We start from the raw sequence: 24482 nt of genomic DNA on the forward strand, positions 1-24482 counted from the left end.
GTGGTTGTTAGATTTGATATTTGTCCTTGGTCCGCATGGAATCTGGATGCTTATCTGTTCAGTGGATGAGGAAACAGGGCTGTGTGAGAACAGCAGCAAGTCTGAGCTTGCAAGTGGAAGCAGGAGGTTTTCCGGTTGGGAGTTGTTAATGCAGGTACCATGCCATTCATCACAGAATCACAGTGACATGATGTGACCACAGTTTCCTCATCCATAAAATAAGAAACAATAATAGCATTTACCTCAAAGTTTATTATTACCAATAAGATGAATTAAGATTTGGGAAGGAGATAAAATAGTCTCTGTTTCGTGGTTAGTATTTTAAATATTTGTTAAACCTAACGAATGCAGTACATAAAATTTTAGTGGCTAGTAATGGCGAAGAACTTTTCTGTGTGACTAGTGTGTAATCAGGACATTGGTTCTTTTGTTTGTTTGTTTGTTTTTTGCTTTTCTTTTTTTGAGGAATTGACTTTGCTTGTCTAGTTGTCTGAAATCAGTCTTTGCTTTACTCTGACAGGAAAACAGATTGCAATAGACAGTCCTGTAGTAGGATTGTGCAAGCTTTCTATTTTATTTTAGTGCATAATTAAAACACTTTTGTTGTAAATATCTAAATTATCCTCTTTAAATAACTTGCATGTGAAATATCCAGAAACACAAATATTTTTTTAAGAGAATTTATGAGACTCTGTGTGCATCTGGGTTGGGTCTCTGTGGAAATGACACTGTTGTAGGTAAAGGTGAAATATTATCCTATTCCAATGAGTGACTGTTTATACCTATGTAAAATTTGCTTATTAAAAAAAATTCCAATCAGGCATAAAAGTAAAGGGAATAGTATAATGACCCCTTATGTAGCTATTGTTTAAATTTTATTTATTTCTTTGGTTAAAGTATTTTAATGCAAATCCCAGAAATTATGGCATTTCAACCCCTAAACACTTGATTGAAAATTTATACAGTGTGTTTTCTTATGTAACCACAATGCTGTTTACCTAACAGTAATCTTTCTTTGCTTATTTCCTATTCATATTCATTTTTTCATTTGCCTCCAAATGGCTTTTTTCATTAGTTTTTTAAAATCAAGATACTTATAAGGCCTACACAAGGCATATATGGTTAGCAAGACTTAGGTTTCTTTTAATCTAGGATGGTCTGTGAATCTGCTTGTTTGAGTGAGCTTTATTGTTTGCTGGGCTCAAGGCATGAAACCTAGGGAAGTTCAGGCCAGGCCAGGCGTTAGATGGTTGCCCAGTTCATCTTAAGTAGAAAAATGTTTGCCAACAAAGTTATATTATAATTATTTTCCAGGAAGTTTTAATGTCAGTATTATGTATTCCAGGCACTGAGTGAGGCGTGAAGGCACAGACGTGAATGAGGCATGATCTCTCGGCTCAGACATCAGGCCGTTTGTGTTCTTTGACAGAGAAAGTTTCAGCTGTATTACTCATGAGAAGATGAAATGTTGAAGGAGGAGTGTGGCTCCCTCCAGGGAACCAAACGGCAGTGCTGCAGGTCCTGTTTATGGAAGTGTCAGAATACAATGTTATAACCCCTTGAGAAACATGCCTACCTCCTATTTCTAGTCTGTGTATATAGAAGAGACAGGAGATTCTGGGATCTGCCCTCCATCCTAACACCTTTTTTCCCTTAGGGACATACTGCCTAATATTATATTCCTTGGTGAGTACAAGTGTCAATATATAGTTTAGAAAAAGAAGTTAGGAAGAGTGACATGAATTGAAAGTTGTACATTGCAGGCCTTAGGCCTTGACACAGTATAGCATCAGTGAAATAAATCCTTTTTCTGAAGACTGCTGGTAATTTTTTGGCAAGTTTTCTCTCTCCTTTCACTATTCTTCGTCCTTAGAGGATTCTTTAAATTATCTCTACCATCTCATTTGGGAATGAGAAGTTTGGGCATAGCTGGGAGCTTTTAATGGAAAAATGAGAGACGATGTCTCTGACATATGTAATACCTTCAATATGTTTCCATATATTGTGCGATCACTGATGTGTTACCCGAGATTCACAGTGACAGATGGACCAAGAAGAAGGTATACTCCCCAACAGATTTCTTTAGAAACCAATGCTCCTTCCAAGGTACTTTGAGCTATTCTTAGCAATTGGGGTTCAACACATTTACCCCCAACAAAAGCAGATTTCTGCTAACAGGTCAACTGTGGAAGCTTTGTTGCTTAGCATTTTGCTCCAAACAAGAGTCAAGCCAGTCAGTGTAGTCTTAAGACTCAGAGAAATCTAGGACTGGAAGACTGAGTCCCTGTTTTCAGCTCTATGATCATGGTCAATTTACTTAACTTCTTTAAACCTGTTTTTTTAGTCATGTAAAAGGGATGAGAAGTAGTTTCTGTTTACTGAAAAGGTCTAATATAAGCTATGAAAAAATTTTTAGATAATGATGGAAATGATGAAATTTTTAGTGTTCTTTACAATTTTTTTTTTTTCCGAAGCTGAAAACAGGGAGGCAGTCAGACAGACTCCCGCATGCGCCCAACCAGGATCCACCTGGCATGCCCACCAGGGGGCGATGCTCTGCCCATCTGGGGCGTTGCTCTGTTGCAACCAGAACCATTCCAGCACCTGAGGCAGAGGCCATGGAGCCATCCTCAGCACCCGGGCCAACTCTGCTCCAATGGAGCCTTGGCTGCAGGAAGGGGAAGAGAGAGACAGAGAGGAAAGAGAGGGGGAGGGATGGAGAAGCAGATGGGCACTTCTGTGTGCCCTGGCCGGGAATCGAACCCGGGACTCCTGCACGCCAGGCCGACGCTCTGCCACTGAGCCAACCGGCCAGGGCCACAAATATTTTTTTTTTACACATCTAGAATGTAAATGATTATGGGGGGAGGATGTTTCTTTTCCTTTCTTGTTTTACCCAGACCTAATCTAATCATTTGATTAATCAAATGTTTTGCAAATGTAAACCACATACTCCAGAATAATGTAAAATTTCATTTATCTGCAGTAGTACGACTTGATCACCTAAATGAAAATGTGAGTTTGGTATCGATAGCTATAAAGTTATTAGTGATGTTTTATTGTAAAGTCACTCTAAGGGCATATATTTTTGTTTCTACCCCATTTGACCCATGATATAACAGATCTGAAGCTACGGACTATTTTATATGCTCTCTTTCTTAATCATGTTCCATGAGCTTGAACTGTTTGTCAAACTCTGCTTTTATTTCTATCTTTTTTTTTTCTTTTTTTTCTTTGCTTTGCTTTGCACATGATCTAATTGCCTATTTGTACCACACCCATAATTGTGCTGACAGAGTTTTACTTGAGGTGGGTGGGGCACGGTTTTCCCATCTGGAATGTGGGCTTGTTCTTGTAGTCCAATAGATAAAACATCTACTTAAAGATTTAGTACTGGGATCAAACCCAGGTTACGCTCTCAGATTTATGGTTTGTTAGGAGAGAACTGAGAGGTCTTTGGAGGCAATGCCTTAGCTTTCTAGATGAGGCAAGAGGGACTTGGAGAACCAGAGTGCCTGGGCGTTGTGTAGAGCTAATGATTCATCAGGAGAACATTTGCCTTTGGAAAAAAGCCTATCATGTCTTCCTTGGATTAATTGAGAATTCTTTACTGTAAAGAACTGGGGTCATTGGAAGTACAGAACATTAAACTTATTTTTTATTTCTCTACACTAATAATATTCTTCAAATTGGAAAACATTATCCTATTGCAGATTGCAAATCAGAAAACAGTTATATGGAATAGGCAGCTTTACTGGATATTAAACATTTTTGGAAGTGTACTGCAGAATTATTATAAATGGAGTTTTTCTTTGTTTGCATCCTTAACATGCCTACCATGTGACTACCTCCTGTCCACTACTGCATGTCTTGCCTGTTCCTTAGTCTAGACTAAATACTTACTGAAAACCTGTACTCACTAGCTGTTTTCAGCTGGCTTTTGTTCGGGTCTAATCTCAGCCTATCTCGAAATGTTTGGCTTAGCAGCCTTAAACTCTATTTTGCCTGCGCTTGTTAGATTTGGTGTTTGTCCTTGGTCTGCATGGGATCTGGATGCTCATCTGTTCAGTGGATGAGGAAACAGGGCTGTATGAGAACAGCAGCAAGTCTGAGCTTGCAAGTGGAGGCAGGAGGTTTTCCGGTTGGGAGTTGTTAATGCAGGTACCATGCCATTCATCACAGAATCACAGTGACAAGATGTGATCACAAAAGGAGGTTCATTTTTCTCAGTGACAAGTGATTCTATTCTAATCAGATTGCCTGAATTAGGAAATACTGTCCTCCACCAACATTAATGAGATATACAGGACTTTCCTCAATGAGCACCCTGCCACATGTCCGAAACATGCCGTTTTAGGATCCTCGGTCACTCAAGATTTCTCAGTTACTGTCAAATCTTCTTCTTCACAGACCTTTTTGCCCATGCCTGTTGTGCACCCACATTGCTCTTCCAACTAAGCATACTGTTTATCTTCTATGATCTGGCTTTCACTTCTGGGTTGACCTTAGTTTCTCTTGTTTGGTTTGATCACCATTCTTTGCTTATGATAACTTTTTTCATGACACCTCCTATCCAGGCAACATTGTACTACGCTCTTTTGGGTGATTTCAGGAAAATGTATAAGTTGTTCCTTAATTAAGCAAACTGCAGATACTCTTTAGAGGTGTGTGTATAAACACAGTTTAGAATAATGACTTAGCTCCTGATTCATAGGAAATAAGCATAGTGAACTCAGCATGGGATAGTGAACAGAGACTCTAGCAAGAATAAGGAGACCTGAATTTTATAACTAGCTCTGTTATGACTAGCCATTGTTATATGACAGAGGAGAAGTTACAGCCTTTATAGAAATCTTAGCTGTATACTACTGGATTGAATTACTTGTTATTAACGTCTTTTATAGATTATATCTTTATGAGCTAGACCAACTTGCATGGATTTAGGATAGCATATTTGTGGGAATTTCTTGTAGGAATATATTAGATTAGATCTACTATTGATCAACTGCAGTGATTTGGGGATACCTGAAGGACTGGTTCAGTTGAAAAAATTGTACATGTTTATAGCTGGTAAGTAAAGAAAGAGCACTACCCAGAGGAAATACATCATTAGCTGTTATTTAAGATACTCTGTTTTAATGTGTCTGAAACTGCTGACATTACTTCCTGAGAAACTACTCTTCCTGTAGCATTTAACGGGCATAGGCTATATTTTTTGTTTAAGATATTTTACTCTTCTTACATAAACCAATTAAGTGTTATATTTTATTCTTCCAGGAGTAGCTAAATATAAGGTTGGCTGTCAGCCAGTTTGCTAAGTACTAGAGGATAATAGCTTACTGTTTATAAACAGCCTTATTTTAAAGTCTCCCTATTTAATTCTGATGATACTTATGATGCAGAAGATATTTATAAGGCTGCAAAGAAAGGTCACATGTTGGGTGTTTGCTGCACAGAGTTGCCCAAATGATTTTCTTTTTCCATTCAATAGCTCTTTGTGGCTGTTGATGACTGAAACTTTGACTCCCTTTTTATTATTTGCTAAAGAAAAATTTACTGTGGTTGGAAAGCTCTGATATCTGACTTGCTGAGTGGTTTGGAATAGCCCAACTTAAATCTAACATATATTCTAAAAATATAGATAAATAGTATGGACATACATTTAGTCAAATTTGGTACTTCAAATTTATAAGCAGCCACACCTTGGTATTTGGAGGCAACAATACAGTAGATTCCATTCTACCACCCATTTTTCAGATAAGGAAATTCCATATCTAAATAGAAGTAACTTGCTCTGGGGTGAAATTTAAACCCATATCGGTCTGATTTCATAGTCTAGACCAGGGATAGTCAGCCTTTTTATACCTTCCACCCACTTTTGTATCTCTGTTAGTAGTAACATTTTCTAACTGCCCACTGGTTCCACAGTAATGGTGAGTTATAAAGTAGGGAAGTAACTTTACTTTATAAAATTTATAAAGCAGACTTACAGCAAGTTAAAGCATATAATAATAATTACTTACCAAGTACTTTATGTTGGATTTTCACTAAGTTTGGCAGACTAAATCTTTATAAAACAACTTACTATAGTTAAATCTATCTTTTTATTTATACTTTGGTTGCTCCGCTACCACCCACCATGAAAGCTGGAATGCCCACTAGTGGGCGGTAGGGACCAGGTTGACTACCAGTGGTCTAGACTCTTGTTCACTACAGTCAGTATTATCTGACATCCAAAGTGCATTAAACTGATGTTCATTTCTTTTTTTTTAAGCACATTTGAGCATCTTCTTTAGACTTCTGAAAAGAGTCATGTAGAAGAACTTAGCATTAGTAAGCAAGCACTGCATTTGTCATTTAACAAGGATGTTCTAAGAACCCTCAAGTTGCCCCAATGTAGACTTGATATTTGAAACTAGAAAAAGGAAAAATAGATTTTATGTCTTTGATGTATCTGCATTTGCATGCAGTTACAATAGATAAACCTTGTCATTTCTTAAAGTGGAAAAGTAAAGTTATATAACGAGTTGACAAATGGCCCATATCTCATTAATTGCATCATCGCTCCTTAATGAAGAGAAGCCAACGTCTATTGAACACAGAGGCAAAGATTTTATTCCCTCAAGAATAAAGAATCACTTTGTTCACTTTAGAGGAAAGAAAAACCCACGCTCAGAAAACTGGTTTTACTCAATTACCAAAGAGCCAGTAAGTGATAAATTAGGATTTCCACTCACATCTGCTTGGTTCAAATGCCTTTACTTTTTGTGGTATATCCTAATGCTTCTTATTAAGCTCAGTTTCCCGGATAAATGGTGTTTCCAGTTTTCACATGTTGACTGTGTTGAATATGATAGTACTTGGAGGGCTTGTGAAGACAGGCATGGTAATTAAAGATACATACCAGGAGAGACGTCAGGGGCAGGTTGTGAGTTTAATGTTGGCTCTGCTATATGCAGATGCTCCCTAATGGAAGCACTCAGATATATCAGTCCAATTCTTTTTTTTTCTTTTATTTATTTTTTCTTTATTTTTTTTTTAAGAGAAAGACAGGAAGAGAGACACAGAGAGACAGGAACATCTAGCTGTTCCAATACGCCCTGTCTGGGGATCGATATCAGCCCAATTCTTAAACAGCATATTCCCTTTCTTTAAAAAAACAAAAACAATAAGTCCTTTATTTTGATTTTAAATTAATCACTTGCAGCCACATTTAAAAGTGGTAAGAAATGACTTACAGATACACTTAAAAATACTTAATTACCGTAGGTTCTGGCCAGTTGGCTTAGTGGTAGGGCATTGGCCTGGCTTGTAGATATCCTGGGTTCAATTCCTTGTCATGCCACACAGGAGAAGCGACCATCTGCTTTTCCACTTCTCCCCCTCTCCCTGCTCTCTCTCTCTCTCTCTCTCTCTCTTCTACTCCCAAAGCTGTAGCTTTATTGGTTTGAGCCCATCAACCCCTGACACTGAGGATGGCTCTGTGGATCCTCCACCTCAGGTGCTAAAAATAGCTTGGTTGCAAGCATGGCCCCAGATGGGCAGAGCATCCATCCTACACAGGGGTGGCTGGGTGGTCCCGGTTGGGGAGCATGCAGGAGTCTGTCTCTCTGTCTCCCTTCCTCTCACTTGGAAAAAGAAGAAAATATAAAAAGAAAAAGAATAAATAAAATATTGAATTGACAGCTAAATAAAATGAAATAGAAAATAAGACACTAAACAGAATTGACTCAACATAAAATGACCCCAAAACAGAGGAATGGAACCAACATTTTAGGTTAGAAAATATTCCCCAGAACCTCTTTCTGTAAGAATAATCATTTGCAAAAATGCGTTGGTTAGCTAGCAGATATGTAAATCGAAACATTGAACCACAGTCGGGGGACTGGATTCTGGGCCTAGCTTCTCAAATAACCTAAATGATAATGCAGAAGCATCCAGTACGTGCTAACGTGCAGGGAAACAAATGTAGCAGGTGACAAAATATCTATATATAATACATATTAATTTATTATATATTTAAATTCTAAGTTGTGATGGGCAAAACTAAAATCAGATCACTTTAGAACCAGAAGAAATCACAGAGATCTAATTAGTTTTATTTCCCCAAAGTATAAATAAGAAAATTTGGAAATAATCATTGCCATTGTTCATTAGCATGAAAGAAATAATTTTTGTTACCACTGTTTTGCTGAAGTAAAACCATGTCTTTTCTTTTTTAACATTTTCAACATATATCAAACTAGATAACAATTACACATAGATGATAGATATAATAAACCAAGCATATTTTTCTACATAATTCACGTTTTAGTAGTCTCTCCACTATCTGTACCTAGAAAAGGTGTTTTTATTGTCCCCCCCCCCCCCATTCTTAAGACTAACCACAGATTTGTTCTAATCTTCAACTTGTTTATTACCCAGGAGCTATTCCCGATTTACTTTTAGGTTTTCCTCTGTGGCTTTCCTTTGGAGAAGTGTTTCCAGGATTTTTTTTTCTGAGAAGCTATTTGTCCATATATACTCTTCTTTGTCTTCATCAGCCTTATTTTTCTCCCATTCATCAGTCTTCCAAGACCTATGGTATAAAACTGTTAGCAGATACAGTGCATAATTATAATTCTGCTTCTTTAAAGGGCGCTTGTCTTCTCTGAAGGAAAGCACATCTGTGGTCTTGCAGTATTGTTCTTCTACGGGTTTAAGAAGTTTCTTCTTTGCATGATGATCTAAATTCCAACTGGAAAGTTTAACCCTAAGGTTACTACTTGTGCTGAAGGCTTTTGAAGAGATGGTCCCAATGAAACACAATCAGCTGTGTCAATTTCTATTGGAAAATGCTTCTTGCATTTTTCATCACTATCGAGTGCAAAAGTCTTTAAGAGCTTCATGGTACTTTATAATTGTGACAGCAGTCAAATGCAGAAAACTGAGGATGTTTAAGAGTTCTAGATTTCCTTCTTTTGCCATGGACACCCCTATTTTTACCGGATAACTCATTCTAGCAGGAAGAGGGAGGGTTTACATGATGCTACCACAGGATAAACTCTAGGCCAGTTCTGGTCAACAGCTGTTTTCTATGTCTTGGAAGATAGTGTCTTTTTTCTCACTGGCATTTCAAATTTGGATGTTTTTATATTTTTTTCCTGTTGTACATCAGCTTGGTCTCCAGGCAACAGTGGCCAGAGGCAAGCAGTGGAAAAGGCACACCCAATCCTGGCCCTGAGCTGTCAGGCCAGCCACACAGAGAATGAGAAGGCCACTGTGACAGCAGACCTCTGCGTATTGTTTCTACAAGGTGGTCTGAAACACAGTGTAGTGTTGATTCAGGAGTCCTGACCTATTTACAAATCAGCTGTGTGGCTCTCTGGAGCTTTGGACATTAGTTTTCTTCTGCAAAATGAGAGGAGGTTGGACACTCTGCGTGCATTTTTTAACCAATGATTTTACAATATAGCTCTGATTTTGGGGATGCACTTCAGCTGTCTTCTTAATTCAGGTATGTGGCTGGACTATCATCTTGTAAGATCTTTATTTCTTATTTTTTGCTATAATCCCAAAGCATTGATTACACTTAGATGCATCCATTGCTTTCCATAATTGTGATGACGTGTTTATCTAGCTCTCAACAGTTACAGGCTCCGTTACATACAATGTCTCATTTTGACCCTCAATAACCTGGATGAAGGGAGGCAACATCAAACATGGGCTTGAGTTACTCAGATTCTTAATCAGTCCAGGGTACATAATATTAGTATCTATCTCAAGACAAAAATAAGGTCACACACGCAACATGTTTTGTCAGAAGTTCACCGCATTAACAATATTGAACATGTGCTGACCAACTTTTGGAGGTTCAATCCAGATCTCATACATTGCCAATGACAGAGCTGGTCTAGAATCTGGGAGTTCTAACTCAAAGAGAAATGTTCTTGCTAATATACACTACTGTTTTTCAGGGTCTGGGAGGGAAACTAGAAGGAAAAGTATTTGTGTGTGGGGAGAAAAGAGTGTACCATTTGCATTTTAATCCTTGGCCTGTATATGCCCAATATATCTACTCACGTGCTCTTAGTCACCAACCTTCTGACTTTGGCACTGTGCTAAGCGTTGGGCTTCCTGAAATCTAATTGTGGCATAGTCTTTGTACTCAGAGAACTCCTATCTAAGTGGGTGGGACAGATGTGCAAAAATCAGTGTGCCAGGCATTTAATCATTCATTTAGGTGCCTAATGAGAGCAAGTACAAGGTGCTTTGGCACGCATAAGGAAGGAAGCAACTAAATGCCCAGAGAGTTTGGCAAAATTGTCTGAGCTAACTAGACAAAAGGACAAAGGAAGAAAGGACATTACAAATAGAGGGAATGGTGTATACAGAGGAAAGAATTGTGAGAAAACATGACTCAACCAAGGAATTCAGATACTGAAGAGCTGACAGAAATTGAGTCTTAGGAAGAAGATAGGAGTCACATTGCAAAGGGATTGTATGCTATTTATTAATTTTTAAAAAAATTTTCACTACAATGTACTGTATTAGTTATTAGTTATTCTGTATTAATTTCAGATGTACCGCAAAGTCGTTAAAAAAATTATGCACTCTATGGAATAGTCCCCACTGCTCCAAGTACCCACCTGGCCCCATACATAGTCCTTTCAACATTATTGGCTATATTCCGCATGCTGTAATCCACATGTCTGTGGCTATTCTGCAGGTACCAATTTATACTGCTTAAGCCCTTCACCTGTTTCATCCAGCCCCTCAATACCCCGCCCCTCTGACAGCTGTCAGTCTGTTCTCTGTATGTATTGTTTGTTTCTATTTTGTTTGTTTATTCACTTTGTTCATTAGATTCCACATCTGGGTAAAACCATCTAGTATTTGTCTTCCACGTGAAAGATTGGAGAACACAATCACCAGGAGCAGAGTTTTAGATCCTACTATCTTTCAAGCAAGAGAAACTGAGAATGTAGACTCACACTTGGGCAGGGACCCTGGAAAAGAGACCTAGATCCGTGAAGCATTTTGGAGATATTTGGGAGGATAGTTTGTTGGGAGTGGAGAGTAGTTTATAGGAAGGAGGCTGGGATGACTCCCAGGTTGCTGCTTGGGTGACAGGGGAGATGGTTGTCCATTATGAGCACCAGGAGAGGTCTAGAGGGACTTTGAAGCTATCTGTGTAGAGTGCAGGACAGAGACCTGGAATGGCAGAGGGAATACGAATGAGCACTGTCAGGGGAATAGACAGGGTTGAAGACTCAGCTGTGAAATAGCCCCAGAAGAATGAGTGTAAGTTGTTCTGTTTTGCCTGTGTTTGTGGAGACTGGGAGGTTTCACTAAGTGAACAGTAATTGGTGGACACAGCTCCTCTAAGAGCCGCAGTTCCGGCCTTTCCCTGGGTTGGCACACTTCCCTGACCGGTGACTCCTGTGTAATTAGGAAATTATTAAGCAGTCAGTAGGTGACTTAGGCTTTCTCCTCCCCACTGCGCACCTTCTGTCATGTCCCTGCTCATCTGCGCCTGCATCAAGTAAAAGTGAGAAGAGGGAAAACAGAAGCGGCCACTTGGCTGCGGGTAAACGACCTCAAGTTTAATGGGATTGGAGATAAACCCTTTCCAGTATTGTCTATCATGATATTGTAGCGCTATTTTTAAATTTGTTTTACCTTTCCAAGTTGACAGTTTTTTAAAACAAACAAACAAACAAAACCCAGATGTTTATTTTCTCTTGATTCTGAAGGCTAGAAGTCCAAGATCAAGGTGTCGGCATGATGGGTTTCTTCTGAGGACTCTCTCTTCGGCTTGTAGATGGCCATCTCCTCTCTCTGTCATCCCTATGTCCACATCTGTTTCCTAATCTCCTCAATATTCTCTCCTTTGTGAAAGGCTTGGTTTTTAACATTGAAGTTTTTTTTTTTCCTTTTTAATTTTAACCACTACCCCTCCCCAGCTCTTTTCTCTAGAAAGCTGCTTATAGAGTGAGTAGCTCTCTGATATTTTACTCAGAACTTCTCTTTTCGGTGCAGAATTTTTTCAGTAATTCTTATGCTAAGAGGGGTCAGGAGATGAGGCATTTCTCATGTTGCACTTGAAGCCACTCCTGAATAACAGCCTATATCACTTCTATTGTCTGCCCAAAGCAGAGGCAACCAGACGGAAAGGCAGAGGAGAAAGTACAGACCACTGACTGAGCCAGGAGAGCTAATACAGCATGAAGAACCAAAAAAATACAAGGTAGAAAAGATGGTTACGCAAGAAGAAATGTTTGAGTAGATGAACTATGGAATAAACGAGGTCCCCTGGTTTAAAGACAAGAACAAGTAATATAGCTAAATAAAGGAGGGGTCATTGTTCCAGGCTGACGCCTCATAGGCTAAGGGGCTCACTGGGCTTTTCACCACCCCTTCTTTGTATCGTCCCCTGTGATTTATGCTGCTGGTCTCTGCTGTGAGGGGAATCTGGCTGTCTAAATAGTTTCTTCCTTCCCTATTGGTTTGATTTCATTGAACTCCAACTGGGATTTTTGGTTTGTGGGGGTGAGCAAACAAGATAAGTACTAAGCAAAACTAGAGAAGTTAAAGAGACCAAGCTCATTCCAAACTGGTGAGCTAATAGGGCCTGTCTTGGGAGAAACATAGTTTGATGTCCTCACGGGAAGGCTGTGTATGTGTGCTTGTGTGTGTGTTTTACCTGTCTACAGGTAGACAATGTGTATAAAAACAATGACTTCTTCTAATTTGAAAGCATAGCACCTGCCTACTATAGAATTCATCTAAGACTCTCAAGAGAGGGACAACATTTGAAATGAAAACTTGGTGCTGCACAGAGGTATGTCATAGAATCAGGCGCCTGTAACCTGTATAATTATCTTAACCAGTGTTGCCCAATAAATTCAGTTAAGGCAGTTTTTTAAAAATGAAACCCTGGTGGGGCTTTGATGCAGTGCTGGCTGAGTATTTTGAAGAGGGGGTAGGGTGAGAGGACAAAGAACACGCCAACCTAGGAGGTCACAGCATGTGACCAGACGCCTGACCAGAGAAAACCAAGCCTTTTGTGCCGGGGCACCAGTCCGGGGAGTGATGGATGCTTTATGCACGGAGACTCAGTCGGACCTTGCAGTCCCTGGGCCGGGCTGCTGCTGGGCCCTGTGAGATAACTAACCGGCTTGCGGGATGCTGGCCTTTTGTTTCAGCATCTTCAGAGCTAATGGCATCAGATTTGATGGACTATGGGCACCTTCCAAGCAACAAGCATTAGGTTCCTATGTTTCTTATGAACACTTGGTAGAACTAGGTAGAAAGGAGCCCTTTGAACCTAACCGGGAATAAGAGAGCTGAGATTTTTAAATGAGAACAATAAAACAATTATGATAGAATCACTTCAACTCTCTAAGAGTTTTTTAAAAGATGACTTTCTGCAGCACCTCCATTTAGACAGAGAGCAAAAGCGGTCTGCTCTGGCCTGAACCTGCCTCGTTTTATTTTTGAACAAATAGTTTCAGGCAACAATCTTCCCTTCTCCCTATTCCCAAATATAAGCCCAGCACTAGTGAGGCTAAAGCAGTGGTTTCACTCTGGTGGTCTCTGAAATTCTGCTTGATTTGGTGGTGGTGGTGGTGGAGGTGGGGTTCACTCCTGAGTTGAGAAGGAGGTGATGTGTTCACAGTATCTTTTGAGTGAGATGGCTCATGGTCTGTTCTAAGGATTAGCTTGTATTCCTACCCCGAATTCTTTGGAGTGAGATGGTAGAATCAGAATCCATAGCATCAAAATAAGAAACACAAAGAGGTTTGTTAAGTGTTTTTTCTCTATCCCATGTCACTGAATGGAGAACCCCTTTCATTACTCTAGACAGAAGAAAAACTCCCCATGTAGGACTTTATGCCCTCCTTTTTTTTTTTTTTTTTTTTTTTGTATTTTTTGTATTTTTCTGAAACTGGAAACGAGAAGGCAGTCAGACAGACTCCCGCATGCGCCCGACCGGGATCCACCCGGCACGCCCACCAGGGGCGATGCTCTGCCCCTCCGGGGCATCGCTCTGTCGTGACCAGAGCCACTCTAGCGCCTGGGGCAGAGGCCATCGAGCCATCCCCAGCGCCTGGGCCATCTTTGCTCCAATGGAGCCTCAGCTGTGGGAGGGGAAGAGAGAGACAGAGGAAGGAGAGGGAGAGGGGTGGAGAAGCAGATGGGCGCCTCTCCTATGTGCCCTGGCCTGGAATCGAACCCGGGTCTTCCACACAACGGGCTGATGCTCCACCACTGAGCCAACCGGCCAGGGCCTTGGCTTCATTTTTTTATACTCAGCACTTTATTATTATTATTATTATTTTAACATACTAGAAGCTTACTGGTAACATGAATTTATTAATCCGCTCATTTATCCAACAGGCATTGATATGTTAAGTGCTTAGAGTAGGTACAACACCAAACCTAACAAAGTGGGTAATATAAAAGAAGTAAGGCAATACAGTCCTCGTCCTTGTGGAGCATATGCTATTAAATGGGCAAGAAAATAATTCATCTAGTGACTAGAGAACCAAGCTCCGTGCAGAGGAAGTATGATAATGGAGTGGGGACGAGGTGGGTGGGTGGGGGAGGTGGGGGAGGCAATACATGCTCTGATATTTAGGGAAGTCTCATGGAATGAAGCCAATTTTGAACTGACATTTTAAAAAACCTTTTTCAAGTTTATTTATGTATACATTAATGTATTATATAGTGTAGTTACTTTATTTTTAATAATTCTAATTTTTGTTAAATACGTTCCATTGTTTTATGTTTAAAAGGTATTTCTAAAAGGTCTCTAATTAGAGCCTGAGATTTATTTATTTTTTTCCAACTACAGCATGTTATCATTTTGGCTTCTTCTGTGAATCTTGGTTTATAGGACTCCTCTTCATTTAATCTTAGGTTGGTTATTCAGGATGATTGCTCTTAAATTTAGTTGTAATTCTAGTTTGGTCCTGGAAGGGAGTGTAACGTACATCTACACTACTGCCATCTTGGATCTCTCTGTCTTGAATTGACCTTTGAGGTATGTGCTGGAATTGATAGAAATAATTGACTTGGGGAGAAACATTTTAACTTTCTGAAGATTATATAGGAACTTAAATTTCAATTCCATTTTTTCCTCATAGGCTGCAACTACCCAAGTTGTAAGGATCATCTCATCTATTTTATAATCCATAGTTTTTTTTTCTTCCCCAATTTCCCAAGTTTTTTTTTTTAATTGGGTTGTTTGTTTTCTTCCTTTCTTTTTTTAAATTTATTTTATTTTTTTTTACAGGGACAGAGAAAGAGTCAAATAGAGGGATAGATAGGGACAGACAGACAGGAACGGAGAGAGATGAGAAGCATCAATCATCAGTTTCTCGTTGCGACACCTTAGTTGTTCACTGATTGCCCTCCCATATGTGCCATGACCGCGGGCCTTCAGCAGACCGAGTAACCCCTTGCTCGAGCCAGCGACCTTGGGTCCAAGCTGGTGAGCTTTGCTCAAACCAGATGAGCCCATGCTCAAGCTGGCAACCTTGGGGTCTCAAACCTGGGTCCTTCTGCATCCCAATCTGTGCCACCGCCCAGTCAGGCAATTTCCCAAGTTTTATTATTCATATTGACAGAACTTTGTTCTGGCTGTTTTCCACACCACTCCCTGTCTATGTAGATTAGCTGTTGTAGCAAGAACTGGCTCCATGGGTAGGCTCTGTGGCTGCCCACATTTTCTCTCCTTCCTAATGGTGCAGTACTAGATGGGGGTTTGCCTTCCCTTTATTCCTTCAATGAAGGGTTAGTATACTTGGGGAGTCAGGGTTCGTGCATTGTTGAGCACAGTGCTCATTAATAGTTATCTAACTTCTGGTGGGCAGTGATTTCTCCAGCTTTGTGGACAGCCTTCCTTGAGCCAGTGTTCATGGTATTTTATAACTCGGCGCTGATGTTGCTCTTATATATCATGCTTCGTGTCAGCTTCAGTGCCACCTTCTCAGCAGTATTTTTCTCTCTAGATACATTTTCTTCTTTTCTTAATTGTGGTCCTGCAATCTTGATTTGTAATTATATATTTGGCTTGTGTATTTACCAGAGTAGTGTTTTACTCTCCCAGGAGAATGAAAGCTCTGTGAGTCAGGGACATAATTTGTTTTGTTCACTATATATACCGAGACTCTAGCCTATACACAAAAATAAATGTTTGGTGGTTGGATGAATAAATTTTAAATAAAATCATGAGTGGATAGAGATGGGGGTTCTTAAGAATTAGGACACCTAATGTCTTCTTGGGATTCTTATCATAAGCAGGGAGGTTTTCTGGCTGCTGGCTCTGCAATTACCCATCGGGTCTCTAAGAAAACAGTTGAGGGAGAATGCCTGCTGTCACAGTCTAGAGAAAAGACATCCCTGTGCCCTCTGAATGAACTCAGTAGACCCTTGGAAATGTCAGCCTAGCTGTTGTAGAGGTGCTGCCTTGTCTGTGATTACGTGCTGGGTGCCTGTAGCATTGCCACAGGAATTCATCTTATTGCAATGTGGATGTTCTATTAGGGATGAGAAAATAAGCTCAGAAAATCAGGTTGAGTGATAGAATATTTCTGGAGGAAAATGAATTTTCCCTTATTTCACATTTTCAGTTTCTCACTGACTTTTGACCTGGAGGATTTCAGGATATCATTTCATTTTATCTTTGTAACAGTAGCCCTATGGAGTAGATAGATATCTTTGTATTGATACACCCATTTGATAGAGGTGGTATAGAGGGATATATCAGAACAAGCAAGTAATAGAGCTGGTGTTTGATCAAGTCATAGAACTGCATTCCTTCTTCTGCCTCACATAGGCTAATATTGATTTGAATGCTACTTGTGTATCAGATTCATATAAACAGAGTGTGGCAAAAGTAGCTTTACAGTTGTTCATATAGAAATTAATTCAGTAATCAATAAAGAATAATAAAGAATAAACTGTTTTGCATACTCTCCACTGTAAACATACTTTTACTCTACTGTGTATAGGTCTTATATGTCTCCTTGTTTAGTGTCACAATCTTATGAAGTGAATACAGTTATTATGCCCAAGTTATAGTGATGGCACTGAGGCTCAGAGAGGTTAGGAAACTTATTCAAGATTGCACAGCTAGTTATTAGCATTACAAGATTCCAGCTTTGAATATCTTACTCTGAAGACCATGTTAGCAGCCACTGTACATTACTCTCTCTACACAATCCCAGAAATGCCCTGTGTGGATTATTCAATGTGGTAGTATTGACAGACTAGGTAATTGTGTGCCATGCAAATAGCCCATCAAAACTGCAGTTAAAAGCTGACAGGTTTTATTATTGTTTTTATTTATTTACTTATTTATTATTATTATTTTATTATTTTTAACAGTCTTTTCCTCGGTATACCTTGGAAAAAGAAAGTTGTTTTTTTTCTTTTGATAACCCTGCACGATCAGATTGACCTGTTTTCTCCAATTGAGAATTCTCCCATTTCCCAAACTAGCCCACTTCCGGTAGCTGCTTCAGTCTCATCCTTTCCACTTGAACTGCTTCCGGTACTTGACAGAGAGAAGATAAATTGGGGCCGGTATTTTCTTATGTTTATTTCAGTCAAAACTCTATCTTTGTACCAATAAGAAAAAAAGGGGGGGGGGAATTAAATGATCCAAGTCAGTTCTCTATCATAAATTTACATGTTTGTTTGGGACAGTATAAACTTTCGGTTAGGGTCTGCAAACCAGATGCCCAATGAATTTGGTGCTTACTGGCCTTGACCCACTCTTTCTACACATCATCTCTGTACCCCGTCTCTCCCCACACCACATATTCATTCTTCCTTTCTGAGATACATTGACTTCCATCATCATCTGGTTTATTTATTTATTTATTTTTATTTTTATTTATTTTTTTTATATTTTTCTGAAGCTGGAAACAGGGAGAGACAGTCAGACAGACTCCTGCATGCGCCCGACTGGGATCCACCCGGCACGCCCACCAGGGGGCGACGCTCTGCCCACCAGGGGGTGACGCTCTGCCCCTCCAGGGTGTCACTCTGTTGCGACCAGAGCCACTCCAGCGCCTGGGGCAGAGGCCGAGGAGCCATCCCCAGCGCCTGGGCCATCTTTGCTCCAATGGAGCCTCGCTGTGGGAGGGGAAGAGAGAGACAGAGAGGAAGGAGAGGGGGAGGGGTGGAGAAGCAGGTGGGCGCTTCTCCTGTGTGCCCTGGCTGGGAATCGAACCTGGGACTTCTGCACGCCAGGCTGACGCTCTACCACTGAGCCAACCGGCCAGGGCCTGTTTTGTTTTTTTTTTGAGGATGAACACAACCTTGGTCTGCTCTCTTCAAACATTAATTTGTAAGGGTTCTTGTTGGTACCTGACACTTGACTTTCTCCTGCAGATTTTGTTTGGACTAACCCTTTGACCTCGGCTTTCTCCTGTTGCCATACAGTGGAACCTTGTGCCCTGATTTCTACTCCTCTGAATTTAATTTCTGCCCTTTAATTACCATGAAGGCTAGGTTTTCAGATGTGGGGCTGGGACCTCTGAATCCGTAAGAGGAACCCTGCAGCTGAGACCTACATCCTGATTTTAATCTGCTACATGGGCGTGTGGGACCAGCCTGCATCTCCACCCCTCTTACCAATCTTGATGTGGCTTCTTTATATCCTTAGTTGTAGGACTTCCGTTCAGCTAGATTTCAGGTGGTTCTGAATGATTATTCTATAGTTTAGTTGTAATTTTGATGTGGTTCTGGAAGGAATCCAGTACCACATTTACCTATGCTGTCATCTTGTCCAGAAACCTGAGACCTAGCCAGTTTTATCAGCAGTTATATCTCACTTAAAATCAGCAACACACCTTGGCCCAATCCTCAGTAATAGGATATTATATTATATACAGAGTGATTGTCTATCACTCTGATAGCAGAAGTCTTTCAGTCTTAGAGATGAAGAAGCAGAAAAATATTTTCACGGATTCATTTACTAGAAAATATTTAAATACAAATAGTGAATGAAATAGGAGACCCTGAAACAGGTTTAAAGATACATACTTTATCACAATAAAAATAGAGATGGATACTAGGAATATTGTCAGTTGAAGGCAAAACAAAACCCTCAAGTTATGTTCTTATTTTGCAAAATGCATCCAAATAAATTTCAAATAGATTACATGCAAAAATTCTTCACATAACATAACTTGAAGGTAATAAAGGGGAATATTTAATTTTGAATGAAAAGTACTTCAAAATATAAAAGCATCTGACACTATCACAAAAGAAAATATCAATACATTTGCATTTATAGAATAAAAAAGTTATGTAAAATAAAAAGCATAAACAACTTAGAAAACACATTTTTAGTATTCAACAAAGGGGATTATTCATTTGCGTGAATAAGGTATTCATATGTATGCATGCATCTTATAAATCAATAAGAGAAAGGGTAGCAACACAGAGAAAATGGAAAGGATGCAAATGGGTAAATAATGAAATGAAAAGAATAAATTGTCAATGAATTCTTGAAATATCAGTTCAATCTCACTAGAATTCAAAGAAATACAAAGTAAACAGCACTGGAAATAAGTAATAGATATTAAAATAAATAAAACAAAACGATGCTCAGCCAGACTGCAGAGAAATGAGAATCTCCTCCAGTAGCTACAATGTAACTTAGCAAAGACTTTCTAGAAAGCAATTTAGCAAGATATAAAAAACAATGAAAACCTTTGGAATTAATCATTCCACTCCTAATCTGTACTAAACTAAGCGGTCAGATAGTTATGTAAAAAATGTCTATTACAAACTTTTGTATAATATAAATCTTAAATACATGTTAAATGTTCAATCTTGGAGGAATAGTTAAATAGCATATCTATAAAATAGAACATTATATAATGTTTTAAAATAATTTTGAAGGAGAGTTAAACACCAAAAATGTTCCTGATATGATGTTAAAGTAAGAGGCTAGTAAGCAAAATTATTTACATTATGATCCAAATGTTGTCAAGATGCATAAATAAATATGCACCCATAGATGTAAAACCATTAGAGGGACATATATTAAAATACCCAAAATGGTCCTATTTGATTATTATTATGAATAATTTTATTGTCATTTTTAGAATTTATTTTTTTTCTAAAATTTTTATAGCAAACTTGTGGTACTATTGTAATCAGAAAAAATATTAAACATTAAAATATATATTACTTGAATTTTTTTTTTGAGTGTCTGTTCAGTGTCAGAGAAGTAAGATGAAGGTGTCTTCCTTCACTTGTCATATCAGGGCTTGAGTAGGCTGTCTGAGAAGCAGGGAATATGCATCTATCTGCAGGGTAGAACTAGTGAGTTTACATATCACACAAGACCCGAGGAAATAAAAGACAGGAATGAAAAGGAGTGATTGTGGTTCGTATTGAACCAGATGAAAATACTACTTACATCTGTTCCTCTCTGAAAAAATTTCTGGATTTCGACATTTGTGATCTCATGAACCTACTCTCCCAAAAGTTATCCCTGATAGAAAACAAATATGTTGATATTGCAATTCTAGTTTTTCTTACAAAGCACTTATCTCCCTGTATGGTTCATCATTGGCTTTAATGCCAGTTTCTTACATTAGCCTTTCAGCTCTGATGTCTGGTAGAGGCATGCACAATAATATTTGCTAGATGAATACATGAATGAATAAACTTGGAAACTGAACTAGAGAAACGAATACAGGCTTGTAGCAGCTTCACACTATTATGTTTTGTTTGTATCTATAAATTTCCCTTGACTATGTGGATCCTTTCTCTTTTTCTCTCCGAGTTTACTCAGAATAGACTTAGCTTGTTGGCCCACTTAGTACTGAAAATCACAATGGGTGGGGAGCTAAGGAGAAAGAAAAAAGATGAGAGGCAATTGAGTACAGTGGTCAAGAGGGTGGGCTCAGGCATTAAATTTCCTGCATGTGAAAATTGGCTCTTCCATGTGCTAGCTCTTTGATCTTGGGCAGGTAACTTGACCTGTCTGTGTTTTAGTTTCTTCGTCTGTCAAACAGTGATGATAACAATAGTGTGTAGCTCATTGGGTGCTGTGAGGATAAAGTAGTTATTAGACGTCAAACACTTAGCACATTGCCTGCTGTAAGTGCTATTTAAGTAGTAGCTATTATTTTCAGTTAACCATAGCTATTGAACTATTTTTTTTTAGTTTCTATAAGCCACCCAATGTTTTCTACACAAATCATTCATAGATAATGAACTTGATGTCTTCATAAAGCTTGAAGCTTTGTAGCAATTACTTTAAGCTCACTCATCTTTCTCATTTCATTAGTGAATAACTATAATACAAGGTAATAAAAAGGATCCTTTAAATACACTTCTGATATTATAGATGTCAAACACCAGTCAACACTAAACTTTATTCCAAGACCTGTTGTATTTTTCTCATTACCACTTTGTAATTATTTCATTCTATCACTAAAACTATTTTTCTTACCTCTTCCTTCTACTCATGAACCTCTTCATGAATATTTTGCTGATGTACAAATATTTGTTACATTAATAGTTAGATCCTTTCTCCTTTTATTTCAAACACAGGGAACACTGAGCAATAATATTCTTACCTCTTTGCGAAGATGTCTGTGACACATTGCTTGATTTCTTCTTGTCATTTCATCTGAGAATTTTCAATCCTTAGTGTCTGTGCTTAAATAATGTCAACTAAGAGAGAACCCACAGGGAGACTCTTTGGTGGTGATCAGTTCATGTGACACACCTCTTCCAGTAGAGATGACTGCTGATTGTTCCCCTATATATATAGTTACATACACAATGAGGTGCCAGGCTAAATTTTTCATCCATTTTTTTCTTATACTGAATAATGTGTTAAGTTTAAAAAAATATTGTTATTTGATGATAATGATACCCTTCTATTATGTGGTGCTGAACAGTTTATATAGAGTGCTATATACCTTACCTATTCAATCTATACAATAGCCTTATATTTTTATTGCTGTCTGAGGATTGGGAGGAGATGGGGTTAACCTAATACATGCCATATGCTTTGCAGACGTTACCTCATTTAGCCTCATAGTAGCCCTTGAGGTAGGCAGCAATATTTCTATTTTACTAACACAAATCTAAGGTCCAGAGATGCTAACTGGTATATGATATAATTGAGATTCCAATTCTTGGTTTGGCAACAAAACCTATGCTCTTTCCACTCTACCAGGGTTGATTAATTACATTGTAACCTTCATTTAGAAGTCTGCTTAATGACTAAAGTCACTGTTTTTTTTTCCTCTTAGCTTTACTGAGGCATAATTGACAAATTATAAATATATATATATATATATATATATTTAACGTGTACAAAGTGATGCTTTGATAGATGCTAAAACTGTGAAATGGTTACTACCATCAAGCTAATTAACACATCCATCACCTCCTAGAGCTACCACATTTTATGTGTCTATAGTAAGAACACTTAGATCCATTCTCTTAGCAAATTTCAAATAAACAATATATTGTCGTTAACTACAGTCAGCATGCTGGTTATCAGAGCCTCTGAACTTACTTATCTTGTACCTGGAAGTTTATACCTTTGATCAACATCTCCTCCACTTCTCCCACTCCAGGTCCTGGCCAGCCACTCTTCTCTCTGCTCTGAGTGCATAGAGTCACTGTTTTTTTTCACTTCTGGAGATATTAAGATCTGAACTTGCACTTGATTCTAGAGGATGTCGTAGAACAGCCTTTCTTTGCCTCATCCTTCTCACAAAGAACTCATACTTGGCTTTCCTAGCCCTCTGTTGCTGGGATAAACATGGAGAATGCAGTTACATTGTTGTCTGTCACTGTTTACATTGTCTCAAACCAGGGCAATGATTTGGATGGGCTGAATACATTAGCATTCTTATTCTTTCCCTGTCCTACTCTTTCTAAATCTATTTCCTCTATGCAAAATGCCCTAGAAAACTAAGATCACAAATTTGACAGTTTGGCTGGTTTAGGAATCCCAGAGCAATGGCTGCTCTAGCAGATTCTCTGACTTTCATTTCAAGGATGTTTATATAAAATTTCCAAATAAAAATGACTCATTTCATTAGACTTGTGAACATGTGAGTGCACCCCGGAGAATCTTGTGGAAAAAGAAAAAAAGAATAAGCTTTCTCCTGACAAAGCAGTCTGACCTTTGGATCTTAATAATCCTGGTTGGAAGGTAGAAACTCCAGTGTTCAGTTTTGGGTCAGGGAGTCATTGCTCAATATGCTAAGAGAATTCATTTTCCTTGCGTGTGTTTCCTTTCAAGTCACGTTTGACTGCTGAAGTTACTCAGCGAATTAATAGGTATAGACACACAAAGCTCTTTTCTTATTACATTCTATCGATCTGATTGCAGTGCTGTTAATTGAAAGACTGGGGAAATGTGACAGATAGTTCAACTCAAGAACCCACATTCATTTTAGCCCAGATCTGTTGGAAGAAAGCTGCATGAAAATGACTGAAAGAAGCCTTTGGTCTGACATGGATTATTTTTCCTTTGTCACTTCTTGTAAGAACATTCCGTCCTAGTAAGATTTACAATGTTAGATATTAAACTGTGTCTACTCTTAAAGAAAAAAAAAATCAAAACTGAGACTTCTTATATGTAGAGTTGGAAATAACTTATTTTGTAACTGTCTTCTGTGAATTACATATATGATATTTAAAAAAATGTCTTACAGAAACAAATTATCACTCAAAAATAAGGAAGTGAGCATTTTACTCTGCATTTTAAGTAATTTCATGTGGAACATGGTTGTAGTGAAACGTTTTATTCACCGCCAGTATGCTGATCTCATCTGGGTGGTATATGAAACTTGAGAGAGACTACTATATAGTTAGGGATTTTTTTGCTTTGGTTATTTGGGGGGAGATTATGTGATCTACTATATTATGAATGTCTTCCATATATTTAAATTAACTTGAGAATTTTGTATATGTACAGATATACCCATATACACATTTAATAAGTGTATACTCTAATATGAAAAATTTTGAAGGATGTTTTAAAATATCCTAATACTGTATGTTAAAGGAAAATTCCTGGGCTCGGACAGGAACATAGCAGATTATGTTTCAGTTGTTGGTAAAGTCTAAGCTTGTCTTCTTATTTTCTAGTTACACTTTAGTAATTATTATTTTAAATATTTGAAGATTGAAGTGAATGGAAGGAATACTCAAATTTAAAGCACATCTAAATGACATAAAACATCATTTATCTATTGTTTTTCATCAACATTGTTGTTTGGGGAAGTTTAGGTATTTAGAACATGTTACTAATATGCATGTCCTGCCAAATAATTTTTATCCTCAGTCTATGGTGTTTGAATGATCTTTCTCAAGGTGTGATTTTGGATGGTAGAATAAGTCATTTGTTGGACGATTGGAAGTGAGCCAATTGCCGTACAGCATGACCTCATTTCGGAACACATCGTAAAAGTGTATTTGATGCTTTCTGAGTGCTG

General features: G+C 38.5%; 1 pseudogene; it reads right to left on the reverse strand.

The window, feature by feature from the left end:
- Positions 1-8325: 8325 nt before the first annotated feature.
- LOC136392457 (small ribosomal subunit protein mS35 pseudogene) lies at positions 8326-9873 on the reverse strand (annotated as a pseudogene).
- Positions 9874-24482: the final 14609 nt, after the last annotated feature.

The sequence above is a fragment of the Saccopteryx leptura genome, chromosome 2 (genome assembly GCF_036850995.1).
Source record: "Saccopteryx leptura isolate mSacLep1 chromosome 2, mSacLep1_pri_phased_curated, whole genome shotgun sequence".
NCBI lineage: Eukaryota > Metazoa > Chordata > Mammalia > Chiroptera > Emballonuridae > Saccopteryx > Saccopteryx leptura.